The sequence below is a fragment of the Taudactylus pleione genome, unplaced genomic scaffold (genome assembly GCF_031769625.1).
Source record: "Taudactylus pleione unplaced genomic scaffold, aTauple2 ptg000190l, whole genome shotgun sequence".
In the NCBI taxonomy this organism is placed as follows: Eukaryota; Metazoa; Chordata; class Amphibia; order Anura; family Myobatrachidae; genus Taudactylus; species Taudactylus pleione.
This window is the reverse complement of record NW_028284592.1, coordinates 4,981,762-5,000,806: the sequence shown is the minus strand read 5'-3', so window position 1 is coordinate 5,000,806 and position 19,045 is coordinate 4,981,762. Positions and strand designations below refer to the sequence as shown.

Here is a 19,045-nt window from a genome sequence, read left to right as displayed (position 1 = left end):
ACATAGTTAAGTTTGAATGAGTAATTGATGTCTTTTTATTTAAGTCTGCAAATTATTTTTAACATAACAAACAGTTGGGAATTGTAAAATAGAGTGCACACCATAGATTGCTGAACAAATGGTTTATTTGTTGGAAGAGCAATGTGGGTTTGTGAAAAGAATATGCAAATATGAAGATTTTTTCTTTTTGCGTGTGATGGGAGGGGGTTCAGAACAACTTTTAGAAAAGAAAACTTAACTACATAAAAATCTAGTAAAAAATGTAGTAACTTTAGCAAAAGCAGTTTTCAGAATCTACAGAGTCAAATATTGTACTTGTACATTGTTCAACTGGCGACCTGCCACACCATCTCCTGTGGGCCCTGCCTGTAGAACAGCACATTTAATATGGAGCATGGGGATCTACTGAACATCTTCCGCTTCACCATCTCTCCTGATGGCAAAGAGCTGCTTCATGGCTTGACACTGCTGCAACCTCTTTAAAAGCATTCATTGGCTGAATCTACCTTTAACCAATTAACTGGCAATTTTTTTCCCCTAAAAAACTCTTCAGAAATAGTATTTTTCTTTAATTTAATAGAGTTAAAAAGTTTTTTAAATAATATATTTATTTAAAAAATATATATATAGGGAGTTGTATTGCACACATTATAATACTTAAGGGGTTGTAGTGGTTGGGCCCATCCCTTCGGTGTCCATAGACCCCATTATAAAATAACTTCCCACCCTCATTGGCAATAGACCCCCATCCCCCTCCACTGGTAATAAATCCGCATAATACTACCCCCACACAACCCCTTAGTAGTGGAAAAAAAATCCCTGTTTTTTTTAAACCAATCCCGTCCTCCTCCTCCTCCTACCTTGTGACCAGTCTAAATTTTTATTATTTTGCCCCCCCCCCCCCCCCAACGTCATACTGCTTTATTTTACCCCTTTCCCACCCTCACTGATGTTTGATCCCTCCCGCCCACATGGGCGTATACCCCCTTCCATGCAGAGTGTGTGTCACGGGGGACTGATCATCAGTCCCCACTGCTGATCTTTGCACTTGCACAGATCAACCAAATAGTGCTTGGAGGGGAACTAGTTTGTGATCCTTGGCGCATACGCTCCAGAATGCCGTTCGCACAGCATGCTGGGACACAATTCTGAAAGTGATGTCGGCAGTCACAGACCACTGCATCACTTCCAGGGTGTCAGAGGAGATCTGTTCTGCACTTGTGGACACTGAGATAATAAAAAGTAAATTAAATATAGAAGATACAAGTATTTCAACTTAGAGGCTCCTGGACTGCTTTTTTTTGCTCTTATATTGAGCTGGTGCATATAATTTCAGCGCTGTATGTTATTAATCCTAGTTGGTGTATCCAGCAGATTTGCCTCATGCCCTCCATATGCATCCTGTGCCATCTTATGCACCTTATGTACAGTACAATGGACTCTACAATTAGTGTAAAATAAACAGCACAGAAAAATAACTACATATCATCATGGCCAGAACACTGGCTTTAATGCTAAGGCATTTATTTCAGGACAAACATTATAATAATAATATTATAAAATTTTTGCTTTCGCACATAGGCACAGTTACCCAAGTTACAGCTTTCTACAACTGGCAACATTTATTCTGGTATATCCTGATACTCTTTAGAGATTGTGAAGCCCTAGATATTAGCAAGGCCCCCAGAACCAGTGGCAGCAAATCGAATGACAATATCAATGATCCGCTGTCATATTTTACTGAGCAATTGAGGTCCTTTCCTCTTTTTTTCTAACCCCAAATACGCTGATGATGTGAACTGTGTTTTCTCATGCGGCCATAACACCTTTTTCCAATAAAGTCAATTGATTTGTGGGTGTCAGTAAAGTTTTTTTTTTTTCCCTGGCAACCTTTTCACCTAGCACGTTGGCATTGTGATACCATCTAATGGCTGATTTGCAGGCTTGTGGTCCTCCAAGTTGCAAACAGATCCTGCAGCTCACCATAATTGACCCTTGGATTGTTTTTCTACTCACTGTGAGTGTGGACAAGATACAGTTCCTGGTAAATTCATCACTGTTTTCTACTTCTTGATTCATAGTTCCAGAAGAAATGTTGTTTTGTTCTTCTAATGGTGCATACACACGGTCAGATTTGTCAGATGAACGATTTGAAAGATTTTACCAATGATTTGAATGATTTCTGACTCCATTAAAATGAATGGAATCGTCCAAGTCTGCCTGCCAACACATCAGATGTCAGATATTGTTATCTAACCATCGGGAACGGGCATCGTTCAACGTTCAGACATGTCAGATTTTCCTTCAGATATGAACGATTGGGTTCTACTGTATAATTCATATTTCACACTAAACATACTAAATTAAATAGCATTCAAGCTTATGTGTTTTCATAGGAAACCTATCACTCACGTAAATTCTTTTTAAATAATTGTATTAGAATTAACATGTAGTTGTTCTATATAATATTAGTACAGAACCAATGCACTCCGGGACCAAACAGCGTGTCCAATAATAGGCAGACCCCATCTTTTATCAAGACATATTCTTTTTTGGCTACGACATGCATCTTTATCTGTCGTTTGTTATTCTTTCTTTTTTTTTTGTTCATAATTATGCAGCCCACTGTATTTGGTATGTTTAGGGGCAGCTAAGTCAGTAACAGACTGTTTATGGTGGGCATTAGGTAGCTCTGCTGGGTAATGGTTATTATGGATTTGGTACTGCGTAGGCTTGAGGCAATTACGCTGGGCATCGGCTGTGTAAACGCATAAAAGCAGATTGAGATTGAAGATTGATTTATCTTCCCTGAATCCCAGCTATGATTAACAAAGTTATTATAACTGAGACCTATATATGGGTGTGTGACTGTGCAACTACACGGATCAGCTTAATATAAGCAAGAAAACCGGTACACCAGATAGCTGGCTGATATATAGAAAGGGCTGTGTGTGGAACTAGTAGTAGAGATCATCATTGTGTTTATTGTGATTGATGTAAGTAGAATCTGTGGATAAACAGAAGAATTTCATGTAGGAGTTGTTATCGGAGCATCGTCTTAAGGTGCGTATCCATTACATGGTAGTGTAACGACCATACGATTACAACATTGTAATCGTGCAGTTGTTCATCATCCTGTGCAGTGGATAATGTGGCCACCCTGAACGATACGTCATTCAGTGCAGGCACCCTCCCTCGTCCCCGAACATGCACAACCTGTCTATCGACAGGTTGACCCGCATGTTCAGGCGATGACAAATGCCGACAACGAACAGGGGGAACACGCATCGCTGGTCGTTTTCGACATTTTACAACACGGTAAATGAACGATTAATGAGCGATTGAACGATTACGACATCGTAAATCGTTAAATCGCTCATTTTTCTTGTCTAGTGGATACGTGCCTTTACAGTAGTGTTGTTTTTTTTTTTTTATATACAACACCATCATATTGTATCTGATTGCTCATCAGATGCCTGTCAACAGTGGCGTCACAAGGGTGGTGCCAGCAGCACCCGGGTGTTACCCGCCGAGGGGTGACACGAAGGTGCAGGCTCACCCTCAGTGACAGGAGCCGGGTGGTGCACTGTAGCATTAGGTATAGCACAGTGAGGGAGCCGGCACTGCCCGCACCTCTGGCACTCCCCACCACCTCATTGATAACCACGGGCCGGTTTTTGGGTTGCGAGGTCACGTCCCCCTTTTCTGCGGCGTGTGGCTGAGCCGTGCACATGGCATCCCTCCCCGCACCGGGTGTCACCGTGGGGAGGGACGCCACTGCTTGACAACAGGTGTGCATGTACAAGTCAAGTAAGTTGAATGTCAAGTTAACAATCATGCGCATTAAACCCTAAAAATTGTAAATTAAATTAACACAGGCAGATGCAGATATTGATATGCCTTTTTCAGTACACTATTGGGTTACAGTTAATCATCACACACCCAAATATGGCTGTTACTGTGCACAAGTTGTTAGCCTTTTTTATCATCATCATCATCTTATTTGTTACCACAGTTTGCCTTGGTGTTTCAGTGGTGGGTGAATTCTGATATAACCATGGCAATTTGTGGTTGAATGCATCAGTAATCAGCATGATGTTGCATTAAATGCTAATTCTTTCTCTGAATCACACACACATGATCATTAGTACATATCGAACTGTGTTCAGTAGCATTGTTTACCTCTACGATTACATTCACTGAAAGGTCAAATACATTGGTGAAACAGTTACATTTAACAAACTGGCCACTAGATGCTTGCCAATAAATGTAAAAGTAAAGGGGCCTATTCATTACGCGACCTGAAAAATTGAGCGACTAGCGTTCAGTCCTTCAGGTTGCCGGGTGCGGTGCCTGCACTGAACGGCGTTCACTGAACGTCTTTCAGTGCATGATCCCTACGTCCTATCTGGGAACATGTGTAACGATCGTCGTCCGGTTGATCAGCATGTTCCGTAGATAGTTCTGGTTCTTGCCAGCTATCCATTAGACGACTTTCTGAACAATCCGACCAAAACTTCCTGGTTTTGGTCGGATAGTTCAAAAAGTCTTGTAATGGATAGGCCCCTTAAGTCTAAATCGACAACCCAAACAAAAATGCATTGTTGCCAATAAAACATTCAATAAGGTTGTTTGTATTTTAAAAAATAACTTTGCTGCTTTATTAAGCTTTCCCCAAAACACACTTGCATTGGATGTCTTTCTGTAACCAGAGCTATTCAATTCAGATCGATGCTATGGCCGACTAAGAATTTCTTCTCGCATCCCTCCTGGGGTGCGAGCAGAAATCCAACAAAAGTACAGGCGCGATGCTGTTTTCTGTCCTTAGCGTGGCGTAAACAGCATTGCGCCGGGAAGTTTAGTCGGCGAATGCCCGTTCTCGCGACTAAAGACCCTGTTTAAGGCGCGAGGGGTGGGAGAACGGGCTTTCCCCGACCTAACAGCGCACAGAATTTAACAGCTCCGGGAGCTCATTCCTGGCACTATTCAATTTGCGTTGAATTGAATCGAGCCCTATAATTTAAAGTTAACATTTTCCACCTGCCCCTCCTCAGCATAACACAGCATGGTGCTAAGGTGGAAAATTGCACATTCTACCTGGACTTATTTTTAACCCTAAAGAAGGACCTATGGGCCCCATGTAACAATGATGCATAACTCCTTTAGCACTCACTAAAGGAGTTATGTCATCCTTTACTGCTGTTTGTTAAAGACAGAATCTAAGATTACCGCGGTCTGTCACTGCACCTCTCTCGCCATCTTTAGATGACGAGAGCGATGCGGTTCCCCAGCAGCAGCTTCAGCGTAGCCTTCCAGGTACTGTCGGCTCACGGCTGCGTTAAACATTCATGCACATGTGCAGACTGACCTTGACGCATGACACAGTAGGATGTCGCTGGACCTCGGAGGAGGGGTAAGTAATGATGAATACTAGTGGCATATTTGTTTTCCACTGCGATACTAAACGAAATATGCCGTTGGTATTTAGGTTCGTTGTTAAATGGGTCTTATGTATTGAATTATATGTTTATTACCATCTTTTTCTTTTCACTTTGGTTATTAATAACTTTTTTGAAGCTAAATATCTGTTTTTGACTAATAGAACAGCAATGCACACTTTGCATAGCAGGCCAGACAAAATGATAATTGCATTGGGATTTCTATAAATACTATAAGTGTTTGAGTAGCACTGATGTCTAGACACTGCAGGGAAGAATAGAGGTCTTTCCCCGAGGACACTCACATTGATAGCTGATGGGAAATGTAGGGAGAAAATAACAACGTAAATACAAATCACAGTCAGCTTGTTATTGTAAGTATTCCTGCGAATGTAGCTCTCCATTGCCATGGAGCACTGAGGGTCTGATTCTGAGGGGTCTAGTTACTAAACAGTGTTAGGAGACAGAGTGAAAAGTGATAAGGTGCCAGCCAATCAGCTCCCAAGTGTCATTTTTCAAACACAGCCTGTGAGATGACAGGAGCTGATTGGCTGGCACCTTATCACCTTCTTATCACTTTTCACTCTGTCTCCTAACACTGCTTAGTAAATAGACTCCCTAGTCTATTCTGGACATTCTTTCTATCTATTTGGTGATGTGCCCTCCAGATATCTAACACATTCAATCTTCGCAAATAGACAGGGATTCCCAATTTTGGAAGTCTTCCTCACCCCTATTTGGCAGTTGTTTGTCAAGTTGCGAGGAAGTGATAAGATTAAAATCTCCACACACACGAGGTATATCAGTAAATGCATGCAAGGAAACTAATGATTTTTGAAAGAATGGTTTAGAATAGACAGGTGCATATACACACTACACGAACCACATGATATATCGTTTCGATCCTCTTCGGAACGATATATCGTACAATATATCTTATAGTGTGTACCCAGCTTAACTTTCCTCAGAGAGAGAAAATATAATGGTGTGTGAAAGGATGTTGGAGTAGCAAGCAGTGAGAAATCAGCCTGTGAATGTACAGTGATGATAGCCAACACAGGGAGCCACAATTTTATATAAAAGTTATTTGTTAGGTATTATCTAAACAGTTGCTGTTAATAGTGCTGTGCACAAAATATTCCATTTACTTCTCAGGACGCTGAGAATGCTGCAGGTATTCATACAGTCTAGTTTGTAATGTGCTACTACAGTAAAACTGTAATCAACATTAAACAATATTGTAATTAATTTGAAAAATTTAATTTCAGAAAATAGTTTTTTTTACAGTTTTGCTTGGAGGCACGCTTCTAACTATAACTTGCAACGCTTACTTTTTGCACAGATCTAACGGGTTCAGTATGTTTGAAGTGTTAACAAAACTATACAAAGCACCCAATAGATACATTGTTTTATTGTATGTTAAGGTGCCTACACACATACAGATTTTTTACACGATCTGGCCGATTCCGGGGCATCGGAACGACAGATCCTGTAAAAAATGCCCAAATCGTGAGTCCCCACTCATGTTCATGATGCGATGCGCGTCCCCGCTGGTCACACATCGCATCGTCCAATCTGCCGTGCTGCAGGGGAGGTCTGACAATCTAGGACGCGATGCACTGTAAAAAGTCTGGATGCAGGAGAGATCGTATGAAGATTGGACACCAAATTGTGTGCAGAGCTGCCGGGGGGAGAGTTTCAAGGGAAATTGTACACATCGGCTGATCATGAGCACATCGCTATGTGTGTAGGCACCTTTAATGTGTCACCCCTCCTCTTTTAGTATTGAGTGACCATAACATTTCTGATATGATTGTTCATGGTGGGCTGAATCTTGATCATGTGGTTGGCTGCTGTTTTCTCATGTGTCTGGTAGCTGGTAAACAAGTCTCTACATTTTCTACCTCTTATATTTGAAGGAGGGATTTTTTTTTTACCAGCAGGCTAACAGGAGATGTTGCTGTAATTCATTGTAGAGCTCACATTAGCAGGTTGACGTAAGTGAGAAGGGCCTCTATGCTTACATTAGGATTCATTCCAAGAGTTCTCTTCTCAGCCTGTTTTGGTGTTTCACTGTTTTCCGACACCATCTTGCAATCATTTGTGGTTTTCTATGAATGTTAAAATATTATCCCAAAAATTATATAGTCCAAAGTTATTTTCCTGTTAATATATATATATGTAATAGATATTAAATTTTTTTCCCGTGAAGCTGTAAATGTTGCTCTATACACAGAAATCAGGTTATAATTAGACAAGTTTACTATTTCTCTGTCCTATTAAGGCTGGTGAGGGGGCAATTAAATTAAAATACATGTTGATGCAATGTGAAAGGCATACAAATGTATAATCAATAGTTCCCATATAAGGAAAATTGCTTTGCATTTTTTATGCAACCTCATTTTCTATCCCATGGCCAGCTATTATCTTACTTTACCACGTATCAGTCTTTGAAAGGCTCCCACAGTTCATTTCAGTAGTTTTGCTAATATATTTGTAATGTGCATTTGGTGGGGCAGATTCCTGCTTAATGATCAACTGTCTTAAAAGTTTTCTGTAGGGGAAATAGAAATCAGTTGTTACCTATGTAATGTTTTTGTTGTCCATACGTGCAGCAAAGCTATACTCCGAGCTGAGCTGCTGTTTTCTTCATTATTTCCTGTAAATGCTTATGCATTTTGAGTTGGATTGCGTTTCATCATATATGGTGGATAATCTGTTGTATGGAAGGTGATCATTATTTGACAAGAATATTGAAGTGGGTGCACAACATTGTATTCAAAGTGGCACTATCAGTGCAGATTGCACGTGTGTGTGGTTAGTTGCTCACTGATCAGGTTGTACAGCAGGTGGACTGAAGTCCCAGATTCGAGAATGTTTCATCAGCATTATTGTGTCGTAAGGGGCCCTTTTGTTAATAATCATATACAGTACTCAATGCGATCTGGGAGTGATATTAGCGCCTGAATGGATGAAATAGTACATGCAGGGGCAGGGTCTCTGAAAGAAGCCCGTCCTTACAATGTGCTTTGAGTGAAGTGAACACATCAGCGGTCTCTTCACTCCTCTGTCGAGACTCCTGTGCATGCGTGGTCTACAGACCATGCAAGTGCGACAGCCACTCTGGATCCCTCTCCCGGTAAATTTTTCAAGCGTAGCCCATAGGCTACAGCAGCACAACACTATGGGGACAAACTCCAGAGTGCTTCACATTCCGGAGCTTAGTAAATCTGACAGCTGTGTAACCTCCATAGAAACGGGTTGGGTACGTGATGCCGGCGCTCGGGATAACCCTCCCCCTTAACCCCACTACTTACCGTCGGGATTCCGGTGGTGGCATTCTGAGAGCCGAAAGCCGGAATTTCAACTACCTCCCATAGAAACCTACATTTTACCTCCCATAGAAACCTATAGGGGGTTGCTGCTGCTGTAGGAAATGGAAGGACTGCAGTAGATATCTACTGCAGTCCCTCCATAGGAAATCTGGGAGATACTTAATATTTGCAGATATTGCAAATATTTTTGAATGATTGAGGAGCGAACACCGCAAATTTTTGCATGTCGCACCTTCTATCTAGAACATTCCAATAGATTTCCATATGCACGCATTATGTTATTAATTTAGGGTATCCATTACAGCTGTGTCCTCATACTTCTAGCCTCAGAAAGTGCCCAAAGGACCTTTACATTTGGGACATATGGAGCTAGGCTGTCCTCCAAATTGGCAGAAGCGAACAGGAGTCAGATGTATTCTGTGTAATATAAATAGTTGAATATGCTGGAAACGTATTGAAGTAGTCGAGATCCGTGGACACTCCAGAGCCGCCTGCCACATCTCATCCTGCAAGGAGTCCACATCAATCTACCACTGAGCCCTAAGGTCTGGCAAGCACTCAGGATGATGGGCTTGCAGAACAGCAAAGTTCACATATGAGACAGTACAATGGGAGCCAATTACAGATAGAAGTTTCTTGTGGGGAGTCCTGAACAGTAGGAGGGGTCATCTGAGAACTGAACAGCCAGGGCATGCCGAAGCTGCTGGTAACGATAGTATTGGGTGGAGGGAATACCAAACTCTAATTGAAGCTGAGCAAAAGATTTGAGTACACCTGTCACATATAACTTGCCCCACACCTTCCTGGTTTGCAGCGCTGTGAGCTCAAAGTCCCCCAGCGTTCCACAGAGGAGTAGCCAGATCCAAACCTTGAGGCAGGAAAACTTTAGATGTTGAATTCCAAATTCGTATTTCTTGAGTAAGCAAGGGGATCCGCTGTCTAGGCTCCCGCCCCCTGAGTAATGCCTGTGGGGGGTCACCTGGATACCATTTGATTATGTAACGCGTTTGCTATCAGAGGGGGAATTCAATTGAACTCATGTTTGTTTAGCTTCGGGAATGAGTGCCCGAAGCTATTCAATTGGCCGTGCTGTAAACCTACAACTAGACTATTTCTGCTTTTACCCTCCTGAGGTGCAAGCAGCAACCGACATAACTAGTGGCACAATGCTTGTTGCACCCCGGGTATTAGTCATGGTAAACAGCATCTCCCGACTTAATGGTTGGACACAAACAATCAATTGTAATGTTCCCCCTCAGTCTTTGTTCCAATGTTCTAGATGAACCAGCTGGAAAGCATAGTAGTAGAAGCGAAAATGGGGTAATGCGAGGCCAACAGTCATTTTAGTAAGAACTTTAAGCTGAATGCAGGCATGAGGATCCACCAAGATCAGAGCTGAGACAAGGCTTATAGTATGGTAAAGTTTAAGGGGGAAGAGAACTAGAGACACTATAAGGGAGCTATATTATCATTTTAACTAAATTGAGAGAGAGAGAACTCCACACCAGATGTTAGACAATCAATAGATCGTCGGGGACAAAAGGTCGACACACTAAAGGTCGACATGGTCAAAAATGGTCGACACATTATTCTATTTTTTTAGGGCTAGGCATTAGAAGGGACGGTTAGGGTCAGGCACCTACCCCAACGGTTAGGGTTAGGCAGCAAGGGGAGGGTTAGGGAGAAGATTAGGGCTAGATTAAAATAAACCACCTATCGACTATTTTTTGTCGACTTGTTGTCCCTGTCGAACGTTTGTCTAACATCTATTGTCTACCTAGACATTGTCTATCTAATTACTGTCTATCTCTTATATCACACCCGACTTTTAAGTAGTTCAGCTAGGGGTGTACATTCAACGCCACATAATCCTGGGGAACATTAGAGATCCAAATTCACAATTATTTAAAGGTATCTACTGCAACGGGAGTGACATATGAGGACATATAGGGCACTGACCTCTGAAGGAAATATTAGACATGTTCCAATCTATAGGGCCTTAGAAGGTGCCATTTGTTTAATATTATTTTTTTTGGCTTTTGGTCTATATAGATGATGGTCAAATATAAAATTATTTGTTTGGCTCCTAAACATATTCATTTGATATAATACCTTTTGCTATTACATTAAAAAGGTCCTGTCAAGTTTCAGCTAAATATCATTTTGCATAGTTCCATGTCATTATATGTGTATTGCAAAGAACAGAGTAACCTAATATTCTCTGCTGCCAAAAGAGTTCACTACATATCTCAGGTCACTGTAAGCAAATGCTTGTGGAGATGGACTTAAGCTGGCTTCCAAGAGGCATCTACCCAGGAGCAAGCATGGATTGGTCTTAGGAGTTGGTTTTTGCATACAGCATGCAGAGATATTTCATGTTCTCTGCAAGGCATGGGAGAGTTGGAGCACTCTATTTCCGTCCTACTGTATACATGAAATGGACTTGATGGGTTTGAAAAGTGAAATGCCACGGGACGTGATATACATAATATAAGAAAATGTGATGAAGAATTGTTTAATGTTCAATGTCATTCAATTTAGAGACATTAAAGACTTTAGGTAAAGAGGCTCAGCAGGAATGCAGGTATTTTATATTTCCACGCCGACTTGAAACGCCTCCCCCTCTCTAAAAACTTATGCAGGTAAAGGCCTTTGTCTTTTTCTGCATTTAAGCACCCTATTTGTTAATTTCATTTAACAAATGCAATTTTTGAAGATCTTAATAACATTGGGAGCGATTTCGATTTGAATAGCGAGTGATTGACTTCCCGTAGCTATTCAATGGACCGCCCTGTGCCCTGTACTTAGTCGGCAGATGCCGGTGACCACGCCTTAAGCCGGGTGTTTAGTTGCAGTAACCGTCATTCTTCATCTTAAGTGCCGGCCACGATGCTATTAGCGCATGCACTAAGCCAGAGACCAGCATAGCGGCCCTAGTTTAGTCTTATTTCTTCTCGCACCTCAGGAGAGTGCAAGCAGAAATCCTCTAGTTGGGAGTTTAGAGTGAGGTCAATTAAATGGCTCCGGGAACTCTCTCCAGGCGCTATTCACCATCGCATTGAATTGAATCGCCCCTATTGTCTAGACCACAGGTTTTCAAACTCTGTTCTCAGCACCCCAAACAGTGCATGTTTTCCATGTTTCCTCACAGAATTACAAATAAAGTAGTTCGCACCACCTGTGTAACTTTTTTAAAATGTGTCAGTGAGTAATGAATACATCTGTGCACCTGCTAGGTGACCTGCAAAACATGAACTGTGTGGGGTCCTGAGCACAGAGTTTGAGAACCACTGGTCTAGATACTAGTCTCTCGGGCGTATGGCCCTCCATTGCATCATATTGTGTTCGGATAGGTAGATGTGATTTAATTTCATTGTTCTTGCTGGGCGTATATTATAAATATTTGTACACCAGATGCAGAAATACTGCTGTGCTTGTAATTGGTTATATCTTAAGTTACACAACTATGCATTTTTTGTAGCATAATTAGCAAACCACTGTAAATGATGCCCAGTATGCAGAGCAACATTGTTTTCTCATTTATATTCTCAGGCGTACATTACAATGACTGAATCATTGTAATCATACTAGATTGATACAGCACGGGGGACATTTCCATCCAGTGGTCATCAGTTGTGTGGTGGAGCCCGTGTTTTTCTTATTGTTACACAGGTGAATTAGATTTAAAAGAAATAAGAATTTCTATAACACAAATATATGTTAGTTGCTACCAACTGTCATGTTGAAATATTTTTATTATTTTAAAACAGCCAAGTGGGAACACTACAAGTTACTTTATGGCTTGTCATGAGCAAAAACCATATACATTGTTCTTATAGATATCAATTTTAAATAAAAAAACCCATACTGCGTAAGAGTATATCTCACCATAGACCACTATCAGCAGTGTTGCCCTTAACAGTTCCAGAATAGTACTAAACCCAACAAAGTGCATATAAGAACTTTGATACACACATATGCCGATTGTTTTGTAACCTACTTAGGGAAAACTACTTTTTTTTCCTAAATACTTTATTTAAAAAGCGCACAGGAAAAAAAAAACATGTAAAGTCACAAATATAATAAACATTACAAATGAGCCATTTTTAAAATAAAATAATTGGCAATAAGCGTATGAAAGGGTCACGGGGGGGGGAAGGTGTTGGGGGGGGGGGGGAAACAGGACTACCAAGGGAAGCAAGGTACCATGAAGAATACCAGATGCTGGGCAGGGAAGCATTAGAAGGAAGAAAAATGTGCCGCTTGTAGAACAGCAGTGAAAAGTATTTAGTTAAGTAGGGGGGGTTTGTCACAGAGGGGTCAAAGTAGGGGGAGCAGACTCATTTATCGCGCATGAATCGCACATGGGTAGCGAGTGTGGAGATCAAAGGTGGCAAAGTGCCATCGTATGAGAGCCCTGGAGCCCAAACCTGAGAGAACATATTGCCTCTATCATGACGGTAGTAGGTGATATTTTCCATCTCCGCTATATGCCGGATTTGTGACTTTAGGGTAGAGAGCTTTGGTGGAAAAGGGTTTTTCCAGTTACGAGCAATCAAACTTCTAGTAGCAACTAATGTGGGATAACAATTTAACAGAGCATTTACTAAGATCAGGAGGGGGGGTTACTTAAAAGGAAGGTCCATGGGTCTTTCGGAATGGGGGTCCCAAATACAGTGTTCAGAAAAGCATGAACCGAGGTCCAGAAAGGTTCAAGGATCGGGCAGGTCGACCAGATATGAGTTAGGGTACCTCGAAGGCCACATTTTCTCAAATAGAGGGGTGAAGCAGAGGGGATCATATGGGAAAGCAGTAGAGGGGTATAGTACCAGTGGTAATATAATTTATAAGAAGTTTCTTTAAGGCGAGTAGAGATAGAGGTTTTAGCAATTGCCAGTCTCATATCGTCCCAAGCCTCTTCGTCAGGTAGAGGGCCGATGTCCATCTACCAGGAGGATTCATGGGGATTATTAGTAGGGAGAGCAGCATCGATGAGAGTGCTGTATATTTGAGAGATCATCCCTTTAGACATGGGACAATGTTTACAGAGTTGTTCAAAAGGAGTGAGGTCACGGAGAAGTGGGAGCTGTGGTAAGGAGCCTAAATAGTGTCGTATTTGGAAATATTCAAAGGGATTTAGGGATTGAGTTGAACATTGCAGTTGTAGGTCTGAGAGAAAAATCCAGAGCCCCTGTGAGCTAAAATCAGCAGGAAATTTAAGGGACACTGTTATCCACGACTTCATGCGGGCTGTATGTAAACCCGGGGGGAAATTGGGGTTACACCATATGTGGGTAAGAGGAGATATGGGGGTGCTAATAGCAAATTTAAATGAGTATAAAACCCATATGCGTAAAAGGAATTTAAGTGTTGGAGGATGGTTAGAGGGAGGAGGACGGTGTTTCTTTTGTAGGCCCCACAGGGAGGATAGGTCTGGGGAGTTGATATAACTGGATTTAATATCCAGCCAGGAGGTCAATCCATGGGGGGGAGTAGAAGGGGACAATTTGGGAAAACTGTGAAGTCAGATAGTAGAGCTTAAATCCTGGAGTCTACCTCCCTTGGAAATAGGTTTTTTTAAGGATGGTTGAGGGGGTTTGCCATTCCAAATAAAACGGTTGACAGATTTCTGAAGATTTTGAAGGGGAACTGCCACTGGGAGGGTCTGGAAAAGGTGGTAGAGGCATTTAGGGAGAATATTCATTTTGACTGCGATGATCCTGCCCAGCCACGAAAGTATAAGCCGTTTCCAGGAGGTCAGATCCGCTTGTAGTTTCATAAAAAGCTGTGAAAAATTCTCCTGATATAATAGATCATAACGGAATGTCAGGAAGATCCCAAGATATGAGTTTTTTTATGTTGCCATTTAAAGTTGTAGGAGGATTTAAGGGCCTTAGCATCCTGGTGGGGGATATGGAGGAGCATGTTCTCAGATTTAGAAAAAATAATTTTCTATCCGGAGAGCACACCATAGCGGTCTAGTAGATTATAAAGGTTGGGTAAAGATATCCGGGGTTGAGTGAGGGCAAGTAAAATGTCATCGGCAAAAATGGCGATTTTGGAAGATGTATTCCCAACCTGCACTCCATGAATGCTAGGGTACAGTTGGATGAGGGAGGCCAGAGGTTCTGTTACCAGGGCGAAGATCAAAGGGGACAAAGGGCCGCCCTGTCTGGTGCCATTTGAGGTAAGGAAACTGTTGGAAAGGACGCCGTTGATGTAGACAGTAGCAGAGGGACTAGAATAGAGGGCCATGACACCAGTCAGGAAGTCTCCCGATATCTCAAATGATCGTAGGAGATCCTATCGAATGCTTTTTCAGCTTCGAGAGAAAGGATTACAGTCAAGGATCTCCTAGAGTTTATGGTACGGATTAAATCTATGGTTCAACGGGTATTATCCCAAGCTTGACGCCCAGGCACAAAGCCAACCTGCTCATAGTGGACCAATGAGGGAAGGACCTGGTTATTTAAGTCTGTTGGCTAAAATTTTGGATTATATTTTAACATCTAGGTTGAAGAGGGAGATAGGCCTATAACTAGCACAATTGTGCGGGTCCTGGCCTCAAGCATATCTGTAGTGAAGGAGCCCCCATGTAGAACATCCATTAAAAAAGGGAGTGCAGGTGGGGAACCAGATGCCCAATAAACGTTTATAGTATTTAGCCGTAAAGCCATCAGGTCCAAGGGACTTGCTGGACTTCTGCTGTTTAATGGAAATTTCGATTTCCTCCTCTGAGATCTCCTCAGTCAAACCCCTGAGCGGATTGGCAGTGAAAAGATATTCTTGAATTGCCATCTCAGTGGGTGAGACTGGAGTAGGGGGTGAGGCAGATTGCAGGTTGTACACGTTACTGTAGAAGCTCTTAAATTCAGAACGAATAGCTGCTGGGTCATGAAGAATTTTTATGGGTTCGTTCCACACGGAGCCCAGATGCCAAAATCTTAAAAGCCTTATCTCCCTTTTCATAAAAGGTTTGGCGTAACCATTATAGATGTTTAAGCGTGTGTTGGGAAAAAAGAAGAGCAAGAGAGTGACTAACAGTGGTAAGCTCCTGTTGAAGGGAAGGGCTAGGGAATGGTTTATGTTGCGACTCCAGTTGCTGGAGGCAGATGGAAAGGTGATTAGTACGAGTTAGAAAGTTTCTTTTTTTTTCTTTTAGAGGCTATACTAATCCGATGCCCCCATAAAACGGCTTTATGAGCCAACCTGAGGGTGGAGGGAGAGGTGCCTGGGACTTTGACCAACATCAGGGACCGATTTGAACAAAAAAAAAATGAAAGTGCCTGTAAATTTAAATGAACAATACAAACATTTAAATGATATTGTTACTTGTCTAGACAAGGAAACTGTACAGATTCTGCCCTAGATCTGGCATACTTGTTGACTCCTATTCCCAGCTCCCCTTCAACATCACACAGTAGTCAGATTTACATCCTCATTTTCTTAAGTTTGGTACCAATTCAATTTCTGTATCTGGCTACCCAATCAACATAAGGGGTGGTAAAAAAAATATAATGTATATTATTATATTATTCTTATTTAGCTTTTTAGTCATCAGCGTGAAGGTTTAAGGTTTCAGTCATATTTAGAAATGACTGCACATTTGGAAATGACTGCACATTTTTGAGTGTGTGTGTTTTGAGTGTGTTGAAGATGCAATCCCTTCTCAAAATGTTTATAGAACTATGATTACCTATAGGAAGACATAAGAAGTTAACGTGTGCTCAAGGTTTTGGTTCAAGCTTCTTTTAGTTGAACTACAGTTTGCAAAGTATCTGCCCTTCAGTTTTGTGACCACCAATGAGCTTTGTGGCTGACTGGCACAGACTCAGAGATCAGGTTCCACTACTCTTGGGAACAAGCAGAAACCAGATGTTTTCTGGAGAAAGATATATTTTTCTTTTGTGTCAAGTCACAGTTATATAAATGTGCTCACCAGAATAATTTTGCAAAGTGAAGAGTAAGGGCCAAATCTAATAGGGTGCAGGATTTTGAAACTGACATTCTTGTCGAGTTAGCAACCCAATTTAAAGCTGCAACCTGGAATTACCTTGCCAAACATTGTTGCTTTAAATTTGACTGCTAACTCAGTGTTTCCCAAACTTTCTTACATCATTTTTTTTTTTTTTTTTTTCAGGGTACGCCTTGGCCAAAAGTTTCTTATTAAGAAATTCAGTAAATTTTGCTTACATTTCTTCATTTGGTTCACTTATGTGGTGGTGGACAGGGTTGCGCTGCTTTTTGACCACATCTTTTATGATAGGCAAAAGCAGTGCTGGTGGCTGCCAGTCACATTGACAATAAATAATTTGATGTGGTCCTGGACCACCAACCTGTGGCACCCTTGTAAGTGCCCCACGGCACCCAGTTTGGGAACCACTGCACTAACTCACTGAAATCTTGGCAGTTTCAGAATCCGGCACCTTATTTTATTTGGTTCAAAGTTCTAGAATAATCTCCAGGAAAAGTGACTGCAGTATCATGTTAAAAAAAGAAAAAAAAATTACAAATCCTTTTTTTTTTTTTTTTTTTTTTTTTTTTTTTTAAATTGCTTTACGTGAAGGAACCAGATAAGTTTTGATGAGATGTGGAAGTTACTACTGCATTTTAAATATTATTGGAAAACCTTTTTTTTATTAGAAATTATATCACCCTGTTACAGCAGCACTCCATGGACTGTAGTGTGCCTGTTCTCTCTATCTATATTTGCTTAAACAAAGAATTTGTTTATTCACATGAGACAACGTTTCAAGTCTGCATCAGAACATGTTTCAAGCGCACACACACATAATAAATATATTTTTATATATATATGTGCAGTGTGTGCATACCCCGTTCATTTGGTAGGCTTAATTAGTGCATTTTAATACACTGGGGCTGTGAAATGTAAGGGCAATGTGGGGTACTGTTGCTAGTATTCATATGTCACCACATTGCCTGCTTCTTTCCTAATTAGATTGACTGCACCTACTTCATTATTTAGACAGTTTGTTTACATGTCTGGATCTCTCAGGAAATGAGGATAGGTTCCTCGACATTTAGATAGTCAATGTAAAGGCGCATATCCACTACACGATATAAATGGACGATTGAACGATAATGACATTGTTATCGTTCATTAATCATGCAGTGAATATGCCGGCAACAACCAGCGATGCACTCTCCCGCTGGTCGTTGACAGCATCACTCATCGCCTGAACATACTGCTCAACCTAACGATATAGTCAGGTCGTGCATGTTCAGGGATGAGGGAGGGTACCAGCACTGAAGACCTATCGTACAATGTGGGCACAATATCCACTGCAGAGTATAATGAACGATCGTTATTGTTCAGTCATTCATTAATCGTGTAGTGGATATGTGCCTTAAGAGAGAAGTAGCTACAGTTAACGGTAAGTACTTTGTAGCAATGTGTTTCATAAAGCCTGTCCCTTTGCAAGTAGAACTGCAACAGTTTCTTGCCCGCAACCTACAAAGGTCTGCTAATACTTATCATTCATGGTCCCTGCAAAGAACACTTCTTCCTCACTCATAGCTAGTAGACATCTAACAGTAAGCATTGAGTTGTTTATTAAGCTAAATGGCCACTGCAACTTTATAGTCTGCTCAACGAGTTGGGTACGGGATCCCGGGGGTCGGGATGCTAGCAGACAGAATACTGTCAGCAGCATCCTAACGGTCAGAATCCCGGCCCAATTAGGTAACTGTCCTAACCCCTCATCCTTCCACTAATCTACCTTTCCTGCAGCCTAACCCTAGCACTACCACCTGCAGCCTAACCCTAACCTTCCCTCCTAGCAGCCTATATCTAACCCTTCCCCTCCCTGCAACCTAAACCTAACCCTCCCCCTAGTGCATAACCACTAACCCTAAATCTAACCCTAACACTTACTGTTGGGATGGCGGCAGTCGGGATTCTGGCACCAGTATTCTGAGCGCTGGCATCCCGACCGCCAGGGTGGTAACTACATCCCTGCACAACAACTACATGTTTATTGTTTAACAGTTCTACTCTTAATTATTTTGGTTGATGTATTGACAAATATATCAATCCTACGACCCTTTTTTATGAATCTGTGTCCAAAGCTGTGTGTTGAGGAGCCCTGTCTCACACAGGTTTTTAGCCTCTTGAACAGTATTTCAATGCTGTTCTAAAAATATGTTCTTTTTTAAAGTTACACTGTTAGTATAGTATAGTCCACAATGTTTGCTGAGTTTTGTTGTAGAAATTTCACTTGGCAATTGATGCTTTTGCTGTAGTTTCGTAGT

At 41.5% G+C, this 19,045-nt stretch overlaps 1 protein-coding gene across 9 annotated transcripts in view; it reads left to right on the top strand.

The window, feature by feature from the left end:
• SMARCA2 (SWI/SNF related BAF chromatin remodeling complex subunit ATPase 2) overlaps window positions 1-19,045 on the top strand; it is a 233,705-nt gene that overhangs the window by 9,724 nt on the left and 204,936 nt on the right. The gene's annotated exons all lie outside the window — the stretch shown is intronic.